A 19114-nucleotide genomic window follows, 5' to 3' on the forward strand; every position below is an offset into this window, starting at 1 on the left:
AGTCAGAGCCTAGTTCAGCTATTTTGTTCTCTGAGGGAACTTTAAATACTAATATTTATTTTTACCAAATTGAAAAGGTCCTACCACAGTGATTTGGTCTCTGCTGAAGTCTTCTCAGCCTGAAGTGATGCAAGTGGCTTTTCTTCTTTAGAGAGAAAATCTTCTTAATAATTCCCCCCCAACATCTTTTGGGGGGGAGCAGAGTGGAAGAAACTCACCACAGCTGCAAAAAGATTGCAAGCCAGTTCCTGGAAAAGAAAGCCACCATTGCCAGTTTCTGCCTTAGAAAAATGTCCGGGCACAGTAGGAACTAAAAAGAGTAACTTACTGGCAGATCACAGAATCACAGAGTGGTGAAGGTGAGAAGGGGTCTCTGGAAGTCATCTAATCCAACCTCCCTGCCTAGCAGTGTCACATCCAGATGATGCCTCTGACAAGAGTACAGTTTAGTCATTATACCATGGTAAAAAAAAACAAAAACAACAACAACAACAACAAATATATATATATATACCTGTTTTTCAAGAAAATTTCAATTTTTTCTTCCTTTTCCTTCTCTTGATGAGGGAATATTTCAGCAGAATTGCATATCTTAAGGCTGGACAAAACCTCTTTCTTGCTGAGTAGCTTACAGCTGTAAAGCCCTCCTTCCTTCCAGAAGTCTGTTTTTAATGGGACCACTGTAGACTACAGAGAATGCTGGTGACTGCAGGTCTATGACCACCTTGGCAGGAAAATGGCTGCAGATGAGCAAGATGCGTTCACAAATGTTTAGTTGCTCTGACAAGATGTGAGTGAAGGATCATGTTTATGTCTTCCAGGTGTTTGTGGAGGGATGTGCAGAACATGGTTTTAGACAACAAATAAGACTCTTGAGGCACTGAAAATGTAAATAAAAATGACCTATGAACTCTCTGAGGTGGCCTCAATTCCTGGCTTGTTTTGCTTTATGAATCATAGGCAGAACAGATTGAATGTGGTAGCAATTCATGAACGTATTTGTTAACGCTCTGACCCATTGTGAGTGCGTGGGTATGAACACGTGTAATTCACTGCTGCTCTTTCACTGTTCCTGGGATCAGAGCTGAAAACATCAAAACTAGACAATGTGCTCTGCACCAGATGTAGGGAAAAGATACAAGGATCCTAGTAGGAGACCCTCAAAGTTTTTATACAGCATGTGTTTCATCTGCAAATGATCCCATACTCCAAAGTTGCTGAGAATCTCTAATGGGATGAATAACATGAATGCTAGCACTCTTTTTTTTTTTTTTTTTCTTTCTTTTTTTTTTCCCCTGTCCTCACCACCACCTCTCGACCCCCTCACTGCCTAGCTCACTGTCTCAGGGGCCTCTCCTACTTCAGAGAAACAACTAAGCATTTAAATATCCAAGTGTTTGGCTGAAGTCTCCAAACTGCTTGGTTTATTCTGTTGCTAATTCTCCGCAAAATGCTTCAGCTAGCTCAGCCAGCTGGCAGTGCACTGCTGAGTACATATGCATATTCTCACTCACAGCATACCTCCAGTGAGGATGAGCATCAGAGTAAGCCAGGCTTACTGAACTCCTACTTTGTAGTAGGTTTATTCTGTTTCTTAACCAAACTGGGAATGTGGTTTCAAGCATAGTCATCATTACCAGACTTCTATTACCCACTCTCTGCCATCCAGCCACTGGGCAGGATATATATGTTTAATTAATTCTGCTTTTACCTTCGACCTGTAAATAGTGGGAGTAGTGTCAGATTTATACGTTATATGAATAACAAGGATTTCTCAGGAGACCCTATCCTGGTGAAAGGGGCTAACTGTAATTTTCAGCTGTGAGTAATTGTATATAATATAATCCTAAATGATTTTTCTTCTGTAATTTCATTAGAGTTTAGAAATTTAATTAGATTTTGAATCACTCTGAAATAAAGTAGCAAAACACCCAGAGACTAAAAGCAGTGGTTATTTTGTCCTCTGAGGCCAGAATTCTTGGTCTCAAATTGGCATGTGTTCATTAGGAGGAAGTTTGCAGAAGTTCTTGATATATTATTGTCTTTCAGAATGGACTCTGAATAGGTCTTTGGAGAGCATTAGAAGAGCACACAATTATTATACAGACTCTTTTTGAGGTTTAAGATCATCTGCCTTGCATATACTTAATAAAAATATGCCTCTGAAGTTGTTTAAGAAACTGTGGAGATAGGAAAGATGCTCCTCCAGTGCCTCAGTGCTCTTCTTGGTTTATTAGCAACTCCAGTACCTGTGTATGATGATACAGAGAGGAGTTGTTTACTTTACTTTAATGATTAGGTAGGTTTATGGTTATTTTTATTGCTACACATATGAACTGTCATGGTGGCTGTAATTAGAGGCACACTGTAATGCTGTTCCTTCTCTTCCACCTGAGGTTCAAAGAAAACTCTGTCCTTCTGGCAGACTTTGATTCTCTGTGGAATATGTCCCAAAGTGAAAAAAAAACAAAAACAGAATCAAACTCCACAAAACAGTGCGCAGTGAAGTCCAGTGCAGTAGCCTGCACTTGCGTGTGGTCCCAGGGAAGTTGTAGTGGGTTCAGAAATGGGATCTTCAAAAAATACTCTGAGGGCCTAGATAGGCAAGTGTTTGTTTCCCTTTTGTTTTAACTGGTGTAACATAATTTGTGTCAGTGGACATGCCCTGATTTATACTGATTAACTGAAAAAGGGATTTGGGTGTTTTGGAGCACTTCTCCAAAACCTTTACCTAAGTGGCAGGGCCTGTTTTCTCACTGGGAGCAGTTGCTTGATCCAGGACTATCCGCATGATTTTGTGAGATTAGGGCAAAGCATGTAGCAAATGGAGGCCTTAGGTAGAGAGAAGGAAATTCAGATTGTCACTTTCAGCATGGCAACAGTATAAGGAACCATAACAGAACCACAGACAGTGTGAATATAAGAGTCTGACTGGAGATGAGCAAGATAGGACAGATGACAAGTATTGTGAAATGAAGAATTTCAGCAAAACAAGTCAAATGGGAAAAAAAAATGCTCTTTAAGTAATGGCAATCCAACCTATTTGAAGAGACATAAAGAACTCTGATGCAGTGGGATGCATGTCAGTCCCAAAGTGAGATGTTGAAAACAAACCTCCAGGCTGAACAAGATGTTCTGTCACCAGCTGATGCATGCCACCATTGACAGCATCCTCTGTACTGGCCACTGCAGGCAGAAACAGGGTGAGGTGGTTCACTGTCCGATTCTTTTGTTCCATTCAAATCCAGTCCTCAGGCTCAAAATCTGCTTTCAGAGTGTGGCCAAGTAAGTCTTACAGTCACTGTAGGAAGAGAAAAATTGAAAGTTTTTATGTACTTGGCTTGATGAATATCAATGGATATTAGGCAACCTCAGGGTGATCTGGTGTGTATGGACGTGCTGCCTTCCACTAAAGTGCCACATCATGGAACAAATTGAGGAAAACATGTTCAGGCTGGTTACTGCCAAAAATCAAGGGTCTTTTGCTATGGGCATCCGGAACAAATTGAAACTATGCTTGAAAACTCACAGCTGCTCTTCCTTTGCTATTTTCTCCATCTCCTCCTCTGTCAGGACTCTGAGCTGCTGGGACAACTGGGAGGGATTCCACATCTCAGCAAGCAACAGAATCACAGATGTCGGGTGTGTTAACAAAGGGAAACACGCCTGCACCAATTATTTAGCGCCTTCTTCCCTTGATGTTAACAAATACTATGGGAAACCATTCAACATTTCAGTGTTCTTTTTTTTTTCCTCCTCCCTTTTTTTCCCCTCATTATGAAGGAATATGCTCGTAAATTTTTAAAATTCTTATTTTTTTTCCTTGATTTTACTTGTGGGACACTATTGCTCAGTGCTATTGCCAACTCAGAGAGGTGCAAGGAGACAAAAAAAAAAAAATAAAGCTTTGGGACATGTCTACTCAGGTCTCTTCCATGCATCATCAGAAAAGAAAATGCCAAAGTAGTCCACAGCTCAGCTGAGTAGACTTTTCAATTTGCAGATCTCCTGTCCCAAATCTTGCTCTATTTTCACAAGGTTTATAAAATCGTGTAGTATCCCTCATGGAATTTATAACTTTTTCTGAACTTAATTTCTTCTGTACCAGGTGAATTTGGATTATTTGTTCATTTGGTCTGTATCAATGTGCAAAGAACATTTTTTACATTTCTAACCCAGACTGATTTTGTGTTATGCTGGCAGCAGGAAAGATGGGTATAGCAGATGGCAGTATCTTCTCTGGTGAAGGAAAGCACTTATGCATCTCTTTGGGAAGCTGTGTATCTTTTGGGTTAACAACTGCCAGCTAGCACTTCAGGAGCTGGGATGAAATGGAGTCACCATCCCTGAGGGTGTTTAAAGAAAGCTTAGATGTGGCACTAAGGGATATGGTTTAGTGTGTGGTATTGGTGGTAGGGGAATGGTTGGACCAGATAGAGGTGGTTTTCCAACCTTTATGATTCTATGATTCTATGAAATGCAGGTAGGCAGACAAAAATTTGGGTTGAAAAATCAACATAGCAAACCACGTGGCTAATGTTTTCATTTTAAAGGTGCATATCTGGTGTGTGAAAACAGTCAAATTTGTTCTAGATGGGGTTTCAGACCAGGTAAAGTTTTGGATCCTGGGACACCTGCTGATTCTGTTTCTGGAATGATGCTTTACACCAAAGGATTTCAATTCCTTTTTAGTTTTGAACAGCTAAAAATTTTCCAGGAAAGCTATCAAGCTCTGAGTAGTGCATTTAGGCCCGCAGATTTGTTCTTAGGATTAGCTATGGTGATTCTGAAACATAGCTCACAGCATAATGTGCATTTGTAGCCCACAGCTCAGAGGAATGATTTTACAGAGACTTGTATTCTTACTTGTCTTTAGACAACCCTAATCTGATCTGGAGCCCATTGTATAACATGTTTATAAACACTGGAGACAAACTGTCCAGTATGAAGTAGTTTATTTAGGTTAGAAGATTAATAAGAAAGAGTCTTTCAGGCTTCTCATAATGCCACCAGCTAGCCTGTCAGTTAGCTGCCGGTGTAGAATGAGAAGGACGTGTTGATGCTTGAGATGACTGGGAAGTGTTTCACTTAGCTAAGGAAATAGGAAAGAGGTCAGGATCCTGCCTTCGACATAGCAGCCCATGAGTCACTGGGAGGAACGTGTGGGAACACACAGAGCACAAGTTTACCAGGTTAAAGGAACTGAGGAGACTACATAAGGCCTGTGTCCCTCCAAAAACAAGGCTGCAAACAGTTGTCACTGGAGACAGCAGCTCTGTTTGTTTTTGTAGTTTGATCTTGTTTTATTTTCAATAGAAGCAGCTCACATTTTATTAGCAGCTTGAGACCATCTGACCTGACTTGCTTTTTCCCCTGAAAGGGATTATTTTTCCATACAGACATCTTTCAGGGGGAAGTTTCTTTTAAAACTACAAAAATTTCACCAACTGGCAAATACCTCAACCCTCAATCAAATTTAGTTGAAATTGTTCAATAAGTCCAGATGACTTGGGAGGGCTGAGGAGCACACACGGGCAACACTGATCATGTCTGCCTTGTTGCAGGAAAACATGCCATAGAGAATCTATGGATCCCACCTCTCACCCACACTGCCCCCTGGAGATATCCTGAAATATTTTTGTCTTGGTTGTCTTAAAAATGTGTATACTCCCACGTGGATAACCTGTTGATTTTTGACTGTATGTCCTCTATTGCATGGATGGATTTCTTGCATTGAGTGGAAAGTATTTATTACAGTATAGAAAGAACCTAATCTGTATTTTCCTTTCTTTATTAAAACAAAAACAAAAATAACAAAACAAAACAAAACAAAAAAATACCTAGAAAACACTACCAAAAATAACAGTAGAAGAACTCTATTGCCCTAAGACAACCTTTTGGAAATGCTATTTTGTGCTACCATGGGAAATATCAGAAATAAGCTCTGCTAAATCAAGCTGCTGCATATTTCCATGGCTGTCTTTAGTAACACAGTTCTATGGTGCTCAGTCTTTCCTGTCCCCTTTTCCCTGTCCTGTTCCCACCTGGCTTCAAGAGCAGATCCTCTCCCCATCTCAAACAGTGAATGAGGCAGAGTGAAGAGGGCAGTTGTTCAGCATATCTGTTTATTCCCATCCTTATGTGGGAGTAGTGGGCCTTATTTATTGTCTAACCCCTGTGCTGAACACAGAACAAACTTGTATAATACCAGGGAAGCTGCTTTGTATGTATAAACAGGTGCTTTGGCAGATGAGGACCAGCAAGCTTGGGCAGCTCCTGCGGGTGGGCATGCAGCAGAGAGCAGCACTTCGGCATTGCTGAGCTCTCTCCCCATCTGTCACAGGCGATGGCTTTTACCACTTGATCCAACTCTACCAGAAAGCTGGGTTAGGCTGGGGAGGGAGGTGTCTGCTTGTTTTTTTTCATCAGGCTTCAGCTAACAGCTCCTCTGTACAGGTCAGCTCCACACTGGAGCTGTGAGTCTGCTCAGGGAGAGACAGGACCCTCTGCCCAGATCCCGTGGATTTCCATACGTGCAGTAGCCCATTGGAAAACCTCTCTATGTTGCATTTGTCTCATTGCTGAGGTCTGTCTGAGCGAGCTGCTGGAGGAGGAGGTTCCTCCACGTACTGCTTGTTCTCTGAAGCACTGTGAATCACAGTGGGGATGCTGTGGAATTTGGGAATGATGCTACAGGAGTTGGGAGGCTGTGGGTGAAGCAACAGTGCCACAAAGCTATGCTGCCCCTACTCATTAAAGATGTCCTTGGGGGTAAGATTGGCTCTCTGCTCTCTGAGCAATGAGTTTAGGCTTGGGCGACCTTAAACAAAAGCTGCAGTACCCGCTGGATGACAGTGTCTGCTCCTCTGCTTATCAAGTGTGTCTTGGTTGCTGGCGAGCGCTGTGTTGATAAAGTTCCTTTAGTGCGGCAACATTGCTGGAATTTTTCCTGTGTAGGTTTTCATACGACATGAGCAAAACATCCAAGGCAGCCCAGCTTTGTCATTGTTGCACATTCTGATACACCCGGCTGTGTCTTAAAATACCTTTGAAGTGTTAGAAAGCTGCTAAGCAGCCTCTGAAAATGGCTGTTTACTCTTTGCAGGTGGCATGCACAGAGCAAAATAGAAGGGCCGGGATAATTCAGAGCAGGAGAATGAAAGGGTAAAAGTATGCCCAATTCCCACCAGTATTCTAGCATCTCCCATCCACCTGTACTCTGTGTAAGCAGAGAAATACAGGTGTGTTGGACTTTGTGGACAGTGAGGACATTGTGAATAAAATGCTTGCAAGAACATTGTGGTTATTGGAAAAAGACTAAACAATAGAGAGTCTGGAAACCTGGCACTGGAGTTAGACTTGAGAGGAAGCTAAACAATCATAAATTTTGAAGGAACTACAAAGGCAAAAGGTTTTGCATTAGTCCGCTTCAAATGCTATGTGATTCTAATGCAGAGGAAAAGTTGTGTGTTTTTTATTTTTATTTTATTTTATTTTATTTTATTTTATTTTATTTTATTTTATTTTATTTTATTTTATTTTATTTTATTTTATTTTATTTTATTTTATTTTATTTTATTTTATTTTTCAAATTCTTGAGAGTTTTGCACCTCATGGGGGTCTAGGACTGGGAAGCAGATCCCAGCCATGCTCAGGCTGTGTCGGGGTACAGAGCAGCAGCATCTTCTGCTCTCCAGAGGTGCTCTGTGCTTCTGAAAATCATCCTGTTCATTTTACTGTTAACTCAGGAAGCAGAGAACAATCTCTAGCCAGTGTTTATAAGAATATAAATGTAAATAGCTGTGTTAATGGTAAACCTCAGGGTACCCAGAAAAGAAATGAGGAAGTCAAATGATATGAAGATAAAGGTACCATTGCCAAAACAGAGTGCCTCTATTGTTTTTCTAAAACACATTTCTATATATGTGTTTATATATATATATACACACCTTATTTAAAAGAATAATAAAAAAGAGCAAGATAGGACACCCAGTGCAGTCAGAGTTCTCAGTGTTTAACTTTGCCTTTCCTTGACATGTTTGACAGCTTCTTAAGTTTTTTTGGATATTAACAGTTTCTAGAGGTACTGAGCATCCTTTTTCTTTAGGGTGTACAATAAGAGGGTGACAAAAGTAAACTGCCCACCTGTAATAACACTTAGTTTTAATGAATTAATTAGGCTTTGAAGGGAAGAGTAAAGGGAGGTAGATGGGAGGAGAAGGTGGCAGAACTGACAGATTTGTTCTTGTTTTCAATTGCTGTAGTGAAGGTGATTTGGTACTTTGCTCTTATGTGTGTGGTCCTGTTTTAACGATGCTGGTGTCAGGAAAGTTAAATAGGTCCTCTGTGTCCTGCACAGGCCAGGATGCAGTGTTGGAGGTGATGGGAGAGCTGGGAAGCAGGAGAGATTTTGTACAACTCGTGGTCACAGTCTCATCAAATGCAATGAGAGCTGTGTTAGATCATGCAGCAGGCCCTTTTTGGCTGACAGCCAGCAGATCAAGCAGCCAAGGAAAAGACAGGCATGTGGGAATTGAAAATGGCACTGTGGGGGGGCAAGAAACAGAGGCTGCTGGGCTGACTATAGCCCTCAGCCCCTTTTTACCCTGGAAAGTCTGCATTTGCCCTATTGAAATGGTATACATGTGCTTATAAACATGTGGCTTACACCTCTGGAGCAAAAGGAAGAGGTTTTATGTATGTCAGGTACTTTTATGCTGATTGAACTGTTTTCACAGTGAATCTTGAAACTATTCAGACAGAAAATTGCCTTTTGTTACATTTTAAAATCAGGCCAAAATACCAATGTCGGTTCAGTTGTGATAAACCCAAACTTAATCTAACCATTTTTGCTAATGCAGCCGGAGAGACCATTTCTTTCCTTGCAACAGCTGCAGCCTAGGGAGGCATTAGAATGAACAGGCTCATTGTTTGTAGAGGAAGGGCAGGGAATGAGGATTTCTCCTCTGATATCTCCCCACGCTGGTCTGAGGGAATCTGCATCTGCTGGCCTCTGCGGGTAGCAAAAAGGTCACTCACTGTGCTGGCTGGTGAATGTGGGGGAAGCAGCATTTTGCTGCATGCTGATTAAGTGGTTTATTAGTATTTCAAGAATAATGGTGTCAAAGGTATGGCATCTAGCTCTGAAGGCAGAGAATTTGGGGAGCAAATATGTCTTTCAATGAGATATTGTTGATCTCTGTCATAAAAATTGTGTTGACTGCAGTTCTCCTTAGCTCTAAGGTACCTCTCAGAAATCACAGCTGTCCTTATGTATCTCCAGTATAACAGGAAAGAAACTGTATAATTTGCCTGCCTAGTTCATCTCAAATCCAGAAATTCATTACGATGAGAACATGTGTAAGTGGCCGTGGCTGACATCACCGCTTGTCAGACTAAAACCAATGATCTAGGAAATTTTGGGACAGACTTAAATACAAATGTGACAAATGCATTGAGTATTATGCATCTTCAGGAATTAGTAAAGTATCATAATGCCCTGCTTATGGCTACTACCTGCTGCCACAGGTACAATGATGCTATTCCAAAAGTCAATCTGCAGTTTTAGTGGCTAGGCAATGTATGGAGTCGTAAGGGTCATTGCAGCTTTTGGCCTCAGAAGGAGAAGTCAATTTCTCTATGGCCAAATGTCTGCAGCTTGGTTCTTCCAAATGACCACGTAAGGAATGTGGTGTTCACCTGGATGAAACATTTTGGTCTCTTCTGTTCCTAGGTGTCAAATACGGTTTCCAACAGAATAAGCTTTTCTATAAAACGTGACAAGGTTGAGCTTCTATCAGAAATGAAGAATCAATTGTTCCTCTTTGAGAATGAAGATGCTGTGCCCAATATGAGTTGTAATTCAGGTAGTTCATATCCCTCTTATCCTCTCTTGGCTGGTTCATCAGCTGAATTGCATTCTCATGATGTGCTGTAACGAGAGGACAGAATGATGCATTGCACTGGCACAGCAAAGATTTGATGCATCTTGGGATGTTTTTTGACTAGTGAATTCAGCCATCAAAAAGGGTGCATAATGTGTGATATAGTGCTTCCACAAGAAAGCATGGCAAGTTTCTGAGTAGTGATGTTTAGCTTGGATTATTATTATTTTTTTAATGATAAAAAGGCTTAAGAAATCCTGACCAGCTCTGGTTATGTACCAAATGATAAGGGAATCATCTGATGTCACATCACTAGTCAAGAGCAGCGATGACTAGTGAATAGCAAACTGGGTCCCACAAAACAGCCAGCATTCTTATATCTTTCCTCAAATGTACAACCATGTTGCACTATACTCTTGAAATCCTGTTGCTGGAGGCAAATTTTGAATGCTCATGAAGGAGAGCTTCTTGAACAAACAACCCAGTTCTGCCTCAAAGTAACTGTCACTTATTTTGTCTGTAATTTGAGCAATGCAGGTGACATGGCATTAGACTTTGCTGCATACCATTTTGGTGCTAATATTTGCCCTAACACTAGGCATAAATAAACTGGGACTTCTCTTGAGACAAAGTAGATAGACAAAGTAGATACAGCATCTTTAATGGAATATAACAGATATAAACAAGCCAATTGCCCTGCTTTGGGATTAGAATTATGAGATTTTTCTTCTTTTCCATTTAACAAACACTGAAAAGCACTAGAAGTCACTAGGCAATCTTCATAAACACTAAGTTTAAATCAAACAACCATTCATCATTCATTTCCAAGCAGATCCGTTTCAAATACATTGTCTGCCTGTGAAAACAGACATTTTGCTTCTCTGCTTGGTGTTGTGGAAAGCTGAAAAATTTCAGAGGCTCCCCAAAAATCTGTTTCTTTGCATGGTGGGGCTTTTACTGTCTCATGCTAACATAACAAGCAGAATGAGTGGAGAGCTGTTAATGGACAAATGAGGAAGAAGGGCACCAAAGTCCAAATTTGAATGCCCCAAATGAGATATATGTGTGCTTCTAGTTGCTTCCCAGTTTTCTTTAAGCACTTATATATAGTTTTAAGTAAGTGAAGATCTGGTTTAGCTTCTTCAGTGGGAATTTATACACCTACATTAAGGTTTAAATACTTCAATGAGGTTAGAAAATGTAACCAGTGTTGTCTTTCTGACTTATTAGGCCTTACATCTTTCCCGTGGAGGCAGTGTTAATGATGGGCAATAAGCAGAAACAGCATTTCAGTGCTGTCACTTTGCTAGTAAACACACTACAGTCACTTTGCTAGTAAAATCATCAGTATGCATGACCAAGTGACAGCCAAAGCATTCAACTTTGAGTACATTACTAACTTCTGCCTGCATCACAACACTAATTGATCTTATGGGAGGGATCTGAACAAGACTGCCTTTCCCACTAAATCCTTGAAGCACCACAAATTCAGGCAAATACCATTCCTCTACAAATACCATTCATGAGTAGCTATCCCGCAGTCGCCCACTGCCCCTCTTCCCCTCAATATAGAGCACCCTGTGAAACAGATTTATTTGAAGAAGTCTTTAAAAGCCCTTATGTGATATACAAAAAAATAAGAGGGGACCACTGATGACAGTTTATGTCAAGTAATGTGTTCTCTGGTTTTCTTTTCTCTGTGGAAATCAAGCTTGTGGCCATAATACCTTTCTTGTTTTCCTTCCCCCTTATTTGTCACTGTCCTTTTCATTCAAGAGTGTATCAGACACACCAGTTCAGGGGCAATATGGGGTTGTTTTAAGGTGTTGATGTCTGGGAAAGAAGAAGCAGATCCACTATGTGAAGTATTTGAGGGCTGACTTTGAACTATGTGAATTCGTACTATGCAGGCTGCACCAGAAAAGGGAATGTGAGGTTACTGCAGTCACTCAAGCCTGGGCAGATATTAGTCATCCCAAAGTTATGTTGTTGAGGACTTTGGTGGAGGGGTAGCATCAGAGACAGGAAAATAGAAAGTGGAATGTAGGTTCTCAGGATTGCAATCCACTGAGGCAGAAATGCAGTCATCACAAACTCACCTATTTCTCACTGAGGGAAGAAGTGCAAACAGTATAGACAACATTTCCTCAGGTGTCTAGGAGTGACTGTTGTATGTTTCTGGGTCAGTGTGCATGCATGCATCTAAATATAGGTCATGACTTCTATGTTCAAGGGCAACATGAAGTGCATTCTTGCTTAATTTGGGCTCTTATTCTCTCTGTGGGCTTGATGTAACCTGAGTCTGTCTATAGACAGCAAATATCTCCATGGGCTCAGGAAAGCAAAGGTTTGCAGGGCTGGCTAAGGACAGAATCACCTCTGCAAATGCAGTTGTTGGCCACAGAAAATGCTAAAATCATTTTAGGATACTCATCACTTTGGTGATGCTGCCATCCACCTCTGGGTGGCCAGGGGTAGAAGTCTTCACAGAGGAGCCATTCCTCCAGCTTCTGGGGCTATTTTATGCCTATTATTCACAGCTCTGAGTTCTGCCTGGAAGCCTCTCTGAAATGCATTTCAGCTTGTTTCATTACACACTGCTAAACAGACAGCAAGTGTCTGTCACCTCCTCGGGGCCTGCTCAGAAGTTGCTGCTCCCTGTGGCTGCTGGTACTGACTGGGGTGTGCAACAGGTTTGACTCTGCAAGGTGATGCCATACTTGAAAATGAGCTTTGTGTTTCCAGTGTTTCCTCTTTCCTTATTATTTTTGTATTCCTTGGCTACCTAAGGAAGTTATGCCTTGCTAGCACCTGCCTGGGAATACAGGCTAGGCTGGATATGATACCTTGCAGACTTGCTTGGGTCACACTGAAACTAAAAAGTCATGGCAACAGGGGCATAGAGGGAGCAATAATATATATAAGATATAAGTAGGTATATTTTGTAAAGCAGATTTTGGGGCTCTTTGGCTAAAGAAATTTTAGGAAAAGCCATGAGTTTCATGTGTCAGTTCAGAAAAGGGGACAAAGAGGTAACAACCCATGGCCAAAGTTGAAGGAGAAAGCTGAGAGTGCACTGACTTTAGACTGAGCAGTGCAGAGACCCAGTAGAAGAGCTTGCCTCAGCTTACAGAGCTACAAAAGTCATGCAGGGTTTTCCAAGGAAGGTCTGTAGCAGTCAGACTCCTCTTGTAGTTGCAGCCCCTGGACTGGGCATCCGTATCCCCTTGGTGCCTCAGACTATCCCCTGTCTGCTCAGTGAACTCTTGCTATCCCACTTGGTGTGATAAAAGAAACTGCTAAAATGGGAGGCTGCTGAGTGCTGCCTCTATTCAAATCTCTAATGAGCTCCTCCTTGTAGTTCTAGGTTTAATTAGTTTTCATTGCAATATTAATGATCCAAACAAACCATTTTAACTTTCCTGTTGCACAGCTGGAATCTTCTTATTTAGCATTCTGCTCTATAAGGGAATCGCACCAACTTCCTTTCCCCTCCCCCATTTGTCCCATTAATATGCATTAAAATCACAATCTCATTGGCAAAGAGTTTCAGACCTGCTATAAAACTCTAATAATTTCTAAGAATGGCAGGGTTGAACGAATCACAAAGTCTCATCTAAATAATACAAAGATAGATTTCTCCCAGAGTTTGATGGCAGTGATGATTAATACTTCATTTATTTATTTACAGTGTATCAGCATTTACAAAAATGTGCTCGCTCCTCTGAGCACACATACAATCTCTCTTGAACTGCATGGTATTACAGCAGAAATGTATAATCTGTTAGACTTCAACAGCATCTTTCTCTCTCTCTCTTTTTTTCCCCTATGAGGACAGTTTATCCTGCCCTTTCAAGCATAGATCCAAAGACTGCCTATCTCAGTCTTCTACCACAACATAATAGGTTCATCTCACATTTCCCTCAGAAATGCACGATAGGGAAGACTTAGAGGAGAATCTTTTCATCACTTTCTGGTGTGTTTCAGCTTCTGGACTCAGTGTGATTTGCAAAGACTGAAATAAATCAGGTTGTGTATAATTTGGGGATCTTCATGATGAAGGATGCTAGAGAGGAGTTGGCTCTCCTGCTCTGAAGGATGGACACAGAGTCATTGCCAGCACCTTCTTCCTGAGCTGTAGAAATCCTGGGAACATTGTTAGCAAGGAACCTCTGGAGTCTCTTGACCAACTTTCTGCTCAGAGCCAGTCTATGGCTGACATGAGATCTGGTCCATTTTGGCTTTATGTTATTTAGAGCTGGAGGATTTCTAGGAGCTTGAGGAGTTGTGCTCTGCAGATAGACTTTCAGTGACTGGATAAAAGGGTTTTCCTGGCCATACTGTACAAGCAGAGGTCACAATACAGCTCTGAAGGTGCCAAAGAAATTTAGCACCACTTTCAGAGATTCATTTTCATTGGGACTTACACTCCTAAGTGTTCACATTGTTTTTGAAAATAAGACTTTAGAGTGTGAGCATTAAGATTAATGGATGAGGTCTGATAGTGTGTTTGGGCACTGCCTGCAAGGTCTAAGTTCAAGAGAGCAATGAGTGACTTGATTGCAGAGTGCCAGCCCCATGACCCAGGCACTGGAGAGCTGGAAGTGCCTTCTGAAGAGGTCTGGCTCTGGGAGCCTGACGTAGGCAGCCTTTCCTCGTGCATCATCCCCAACTCACCCTTTCTCAAAGGGCATGTTCTTACAAAGCTTTTTCCCTTATGTTGTCAGCCAGCCAGATGCGAGCTAAATATATATTGCTATGCCTAAATCAAACATTTATGTTACCACAGACCAAAGCAGTTCAGTAAGTGCAGGAATGGAGCTGCATCAGCAAGCTCTCTCCCAGCTGCTGTTGGTGTTGGGAGAATCACCTGGGGGATAGATTGGATACCAAGGCTTGTGACTTCACTCAGTTTTCCCATGGCTCTCTCCAGGTATGTAGAATTGTAAAAATGAAAATCTCTTCCTCCATCTATCCATATTTAGTTGGTTTCTTTTGTTTCTTTGTTTTTTTACTATTTACCTAGCAGGATGAATAGAGTGGGTAGGTATCTTGTCTGATGGGATTCATGAGCCATTTGATGGGATTCATGAGCCATTTTTTTTAGCTTTTGAGATTTCACAAGGGAAAGACCTCAATCTGTGGAGTTTGTTTGTTTGTTTGTTTGTTTGTTTGTTTTTTCCAGAAAACTTCTTTGCAGCAGAAGTTCCTTGAAGGTTTGTATTGGTGAGATGACTTTGGTAGTGCTTTTGTGCTGGTTTCATGGCCGTGAGTTTGTCATTCATTTGTTGTGCTGGATTATAGCTGTGAGCAGTAACCTACCAAAGCATGCTGTCAATAGGATGAAATGTATTTGTTCAAAATACTCCTGCTGGGCAGTTATAGGTCACTAGCTTGTTTGCTCCCACGTGGGGAAAAGCAAGAGCACATGGTACCCCTTCAGAAATTTTGGAAGAGTAGAAGAGGAAGAGAAGGGGACGAGGGAAGGAAGGATGCTGTCTTCTTGCTTTGCTGCTAAAAGTGGAGATAAGACTCGCATGAAGTGAGACACAGTGTGTCACAGTGTGACAGGGCTTAGATCTCCCTACAAGCGGTAGCAGGGTTATGCAGCTTTCACCACAGGTACGTGTGCTGTGATGGAGGCCTCTTTCCCCGGTCTGGAAGTACAGCTCATTACCAGGCCACATCCCAGTGGTTTTCCTGAGCTGGGAACAGGCACCATCAAGAAATGAAAATAATAGCAATAGGAATATAACTACCCCGAGGTTTCATGCAGCCAGAGTTCCCTATAATGTCTTGCCAGAGCTGACAAGACCAGTATCACACCATGGAAATGAGCAGTTTAGACATTTGCTACTGCAAATGAAACCATTGTTTAATATTAAAAATCTTACTATGTTCTCTTAGCACTTCCAGATGGCCACAGCTTACCAGATATATATCTGCTTTACTCAGCTTTCTTTCCCTATCAGTAAATATCTGTCTCCACCTCTGGAAACTGACTGGTGCCTCCCTACATCTCAAGTTAAATGGTTCACCAAAGCCAACATGTGCAGTGAATGTGCCCCTTAGCTAAAACTGAACCCAGAGCAGTTTAGCTTCCACTGGAATTCATGGTTAAGCATGCCAGGAAGGTTTTGAATGATAAGAATATGTCCATTCAGGTCAGTGTGGCTTATCTTAAGTGAATTTAACATCACTCATTTCACAGGAATTTAAGCTAACACATTTTACACCATATTTGTTGTGAACTACAGCAATCAGCCATGCCATGGCTAGTTAGCAATGTCCAGCTGATGGCTGGTGGTGGTCATAAACTTGTAACGCAGTCTGTCAGAGGAGGACATCTGACTGGAGGCTTAGTGTGGTATACAACGGTTCGTGGTGGACAACTGAACTAAATCAAACAATATGCGAAGTTTTAGGCAGTATAACTTACAGCTGAGGGCTGAGATCCTACAACATATAGGTTACCACATATTACTGCTTATTTACTCAGAGTTCTCTTAGGTCTGCCAACATAATTATATGTGGTTTCTTCCTAGCCCAGTTCCATCAGAAAGACGCAGTTTAGTTTAAGCTCTTACTAGGAAGACTTTCATTCTGTGCTGTTTCTACAGAGTCAGGCTGGGAAATCCAAAGATCCAGAGTGGGAAGATGGGGCAGGAAGATTAAGCCAGAAAACTGCTGGGCACTAACCTCCTGACTGGCTTGGCAGCAATCGTCACAGCATGTGTAATTGCAGCTTCAGAGTGACCTGCTTTGCTCTTGCTTTGTCAGTCCCCTAGCCAAAATTGTGCTGTCAAGCTAAAATCAAAGTAACTATACCAAGGGATGGATCTGAATTAACAAAATTGTTTTCTAAATTGATTTAAATTGGTGTTCAAACTGTGTGCGCAGCTTCCTTCAGTGACAGAAGTATGATTTTACCTCTTCCTATTCCTGGTGGCTCTTCAGAGCTGAACCACCTGAGAGGGAACAAGCTTGTATCTCCTCATAGCTGGGCATTTACACTAAAACTGAGCCAACTTTTCATAACAAAAGCCTAATTGTCAGTGATGTTTCAATTAAGAGCCTTGGGTGACTTTCTGCTCCCAGACTAAATCACATGGCACGTAGAGAAACATCATTTTATCTCATAACAGAGCACATCTTTCTTTGCTGGCTCAGGGCATTTGGCACTGGCAGTGTCTCTTTAAAACACAAGATTTTAGGAAAAGCAGATGCATCCTTATATTTCTATTTGCTTGGCATTTTGAACTTTTGTAATGTAGCCAACTTCATTTTTTTCTTCTGCAGCTGTGAACATCAACTACTTACATATTTTGGGGGAGTGTGGTGTGACTGCCTTGTGCTGAAACCATTCAACTTCACTGTCCTCTCTTTAAATGAAAGAATCATTTCTTGTGCTAAAAGAAATGTGAAAAATTTTGTGTTGTGGGGATAAAACAATGCATCTGCATTAAACACTGAACCTTATGTCTCTCAATAGAAGCACTAGGACCAGCAAGCTTGCCATAGATTTGAATACACTGAAAAATAAAAACCCAAATACTTACCTGTGATTTCAGCAAGTCCAATTTCCAGTGATGAATGGCACTGCAAGTACAAGGTGCATTTATAGTTTGTAAATAATAATTATACTAAAGGCATAAGGTTGATTGACTTTTTTTTCTGGTATTGAAATCTTGTCTCAAAACCTTTAGCCATTTGACTTGTGATTGAAAGCTGGGTGGTGCAGTGTTTCCACATTGAAACTCAGTGCAGGGAAAGGCTGGGAGCTGTCAATTATTTGAGCTAATTATTAAGAGCTAATGGAGGCATTAAAAATGTAGCAGCTTACTGGGGAGAAAGCAGGGTGGGTGGGGAACGCATGTTACTAGCATCCGCTGCAACTGGACTGTAAGTGGTCTCCACACATTCATGAATGATGGCTGACCTCCACTCTGCTAGGGCACATGTGTGCATGTCCATCATGACAACACACTCTGAACTTACTGCATGAGAGGCTCTTGGGAACATAACCCCTGTATCTGTCTCCAAATATAGCTCTGCTGGTCTGCAATATAAGGCAGTAGGGAGAGCTGCTGGATTGAGGAGCCATTTGGAAACTGCACTGCAGTGATATCCACCAAGATCTCTGCCTGGTTGGTGACCTTCTTTGCTAAGAGGCAAATGTCTGCAGCTTGTAAAAGAAAAAGATGCCTCTGAATGCCTTTCCACTTTTAAAGGCTCCCCAGTGCCGGCTCAGCAGAGCAAGTGAAACCCATGGCAGTGCTTACTGTACTTGTACTGTATGAATGTATGCAGCCATACATCTGGACAGAGAAGCATGCCCTGAGCAGGGGGCTGGGAATTATTCCTGGAACTGCCTCTGACTTAGAGTTAGAGCCTTGACCTGAGCCAAACCACTAACTAGGAACTGTTTCAAAGCCAATTCCTATGAAAAACAAGGCCAGTAACCCCTCTCTGTCTTGGTGTCCACCCTTGTGTAACTGCTTTGTAAAAAAGGACTACATAACAACCCACAAGGGATTGGGAAAGACTCATTTATTTGTATTTAAAGCACATCAGGATCCTTGGAGGAAAGTTCCTTATTAGAGCAATAATGAATTACAATAATAGCAACAATTCAATTATCATTGTGAAATTGCAGGGATTTGGTCAATATCACTTGACTACAGTTTTGTTTGTCCTGCAGATTACAACAAAGAACAAATCATCCTAAGTATTTTTTGAACATGGAGGATGAAAATGATATATTGCTATCTTTTAAAAGGAAATTAAAACTTTAACTCTAAGGTGTGTGTAATAAAATGGCACTTTAATTCTCTAGCGTGCCATGAAGGCTTCTTCTGTTAATTTATTCTTTTCTTTTCTTTTTTTTGTGCTTCATGTAATATTCTGAAGTTATTAATGTGGCAATATATTTGACCACAAAAACCTGCCTTCTGGTGTTGTTAAGACTGTGAATTAACTCCACAAATGGAAGGCATTTCTGAGTGCAGGGCAAACAGATCACGCTTTGAAAAAAAATGATTAGCAACATGACAGACGTGCAAGGACTTCTAGGGAAACGTTTTCCCAGGTGTCTTGCTGTGATGTGTAGGCTTAGGTCCCATGAGCGCATGGAAGTCCAGAGGTCAGGAGCATGTCTCCACAGTGATGTGTGGTGCACGCACCTGTGAAAATCCCCACCTGAGCTGCTGCAGCCCCTGGGACATAGCCAC

The 19114-nt window shown here is 41.5% G+C and overlaps 1 long non-coding RNA gene across 1 annotated transcript; it reads right to left on the reverse strand.

Annotated features, from left to right (window-relative positions):
- Positions 1-135: 135 nt before the first annotated feature.
- LOC137859151 (uncharacterized) lies at positions 136-1094 on the reverse strand. The gene is made up of 3 exons (XR_011098177.1): positions 515-1094; positions 329-430; positions 136-248 (listed from the first exon to the last, which is right to left on the reverse strand). It is a non-coding gene; the product is annotated as an uncharacterized lncRNA (long non-coding RNA).
- Positions 1095-19114: the final 18020 nt, after the last annotated feature.

This window comes from Anas acuta, chromosome 7, assembly GCF_963932015.1.
Source record: "Anas acuta chromosome 7, bAnaAcu1.1, whole genome shotgun sequence".
Taxonomy (NCBI): domain Eukaryota; kingdom Metazoa; phylum Chordata; class Aves; order Anseriformes; family Anatidae; genus Anas; species Anas acuta.